Below are 2,460 nucleotides of genomic sequence, written 5' to 3' on the forward strand. Positions count from 1 at the left end.
TCCCATCAGCAACCAGACTAAGCTTCTCAACAGCACTGAACTCTGTCAGCCATGCAGGTATCTCAGTGGTGAGCAGTACACTAGTATTTAATCTGAACCCTGAATCACTCTTCTTCTGTTTCTGTCCTCAGAACCTCTCCACTGTTGTGGTGTTACTGAAGCTGTGATCCGATTGGTTCTCTCTGCTCTGGTGGGCGTGGCTGCTGTTGCTGTGCTGATTTATGACATCAGACATCAGAGAAGTCTTCAACAGAAGAAGAGCCTGCGGACATCACAATCACACACTGATTAATCAGATACTACACTCTTAAGAAAAATGCTTCTAAACAGTACCAGAAAAGGGTTCTTCGGCTTGTAACGATAGCAGAACCCGTTTTAGTGCTAAATAGAACCTTTTTTATAGGGTTCCACATAGAACCATTCTTTGAAAATGCTATATAAGCCCTTAATGGTGTTATAAATAACCTTTTTAATGAGGTTTTTCATTAATGTTAGTATGTTAATATCATTAATATTAGTATCATTTGTATATTATTTATTAATATATTTTTTTACCCCTCTGCCTAGTCTTATATCTTGAAGTGTCTATTAGGGTTTCACATAAAATCAACAACAACAACAACGTGTCAATTAGGAACTATTGTAGTAAAAATGACAGTTTTCTAACAACAGTTATTAGCAGAATACATTAATGAATGATAATGGACACTGAACATAAATAAATGCTTAAAGAAGTCAAACAAAATAGAACATAAAATAGTGTATTGAAGACCAAGCTCCAGTGAAATATCTTCACAGTCCTCTATGATGCCTCTAAGTTAATCGTTATCTGTATTTTGGTGTAATTGTATGGCAGTTTCTCTGCAGATGATGAGGTTGTAGGATGTGACAGCATCTGAAATGCACAACTGAGTTCAGATATACAGTTTGTCTCCTTTCATTTGTTTATGTGAAAACAATTGTTTATGAAGGCCAAAAGTAGTATGTGAGCACTTCACAGTGTTAAAAGGAAAAAGTGATATAAAGTAATGGGATAGTTTTAATATTTTTTGTGACTGGGTATGTTTATACATAAACCCAAGTAATGAACAATATAAATTATAAATTTATTGTCTCTTTTACTTAGTGGAGAAGAGGAGAGAAGTTTCCACAGTTTAGCAGAGCTGCACAGAAAAAAAGAAAAAAGATAAGAACATGTTTGTTTGGAAACCAGTTACAAGTTAAATTTGTATTTAAAATTAAGAATGAAGTCATTTACCTGTTGAGAGTGTGTTGACAGTCTGTGTCGTTGTATCACTGAACTCCAGAAAATCAGTAATGAGGGCGGAAACAAAGAACCATTTCAGCATAAAAGGGTTCTTCAGGATGCTATGGTTCTAAATAAAACCATTACTGCATGTAAAGAACCTTTAAAAAAACATCTTTTTTTAGAGTGTAGGACAGTAGAGATGTTCATGAACAACTGGAACCATTTTATAATTAAAGGTTTATAAATTAATTTTTAATTAATTTAAACTGTGTACTTTCCTGTAGAGAGACTTTAATTGTGCTTGTACATCACTTTTCACAAAATTAATTAAAATTAAGCTTTACAAAAAAGAAGAAGAGCAAAATTTTGAGCAGATAGATCTCTGTTAATTCATGTGCATCCATGCTCTCGTTTTATTCATAGTAAGATGGCAGTGATGCACAAAGGAAGTAGGTTTTATAAAACTATAAATTATAACGTGTAAGCATGCAAAACATTACCATGCACATGTGAATAGTTTCTCGAGGGCATAAAAAAGTTTATTACGTGCATGTAAACGTCTGTATTTTTTATTTCTTTATTTTTATGTATTTTTTTTATTTATTTTAGGGACTCTGTATGTTGTCACTTTGAGGAAATCAAAGCGGTGGGTGTTATAACTGTGTGTTTCTGAAGCACATTTGTTATAGCAAAAGTTGCAAGAAATATTATTATATAAAGTATTTATATTTAAAGTGTTAAACGTGTTGATTTAAGTAAAACAACTAAAATGTGTTTTTAAATTAGTTTTTGCTAAAATAGTTAATTAAAAAATGTCTTTATTCTTTTGTTTTATCACGCTTGGATAGATGGTTTATTTTTCACCCATGTGTGTAAGCTTGATGTAGTAACACAAAACCTAGCAAAATTCATGGATCATGGAATTTATATATCAGGGAATATTAAAATCTGAAATAAACTGATTTCAAAAGATATAACAAAAAGGAAAAATGCTCAGCAAAGTATGAAATGAGGTAATAAATACAGGTCATTTTAGACCCATGTTGAGCATTAGAAGGAGTTTGCATAGCTTGTGCATAAAGGATAAAACATTAACCTCATTTAAAAGGTGACAAACATTAGCCTCATGTGGTTGTTAAACAGTTCTAGAAAGATGTTGAAGAGTGGAGTGAAAAAAAACCTGTTGAGCGTGAAATGAGAAGCAGAGAAGA

The sequence above is a fragment of the Onychostoma macrolepis genome, chromosome 22 (assembly GCF_012432095.1).
Source record: "Onychostoma macrolepis isolate SWU-2019 chromosome 22, ASM1243209v1, whole genome shotgun sequence".
NCBI classification, from domain to species: Eukaryota; Metazoa; Chordata; class Actinopteri; order Cypriniformes; family Cyprinidae; genus Onychostoma; species Onychostoma macrolepis.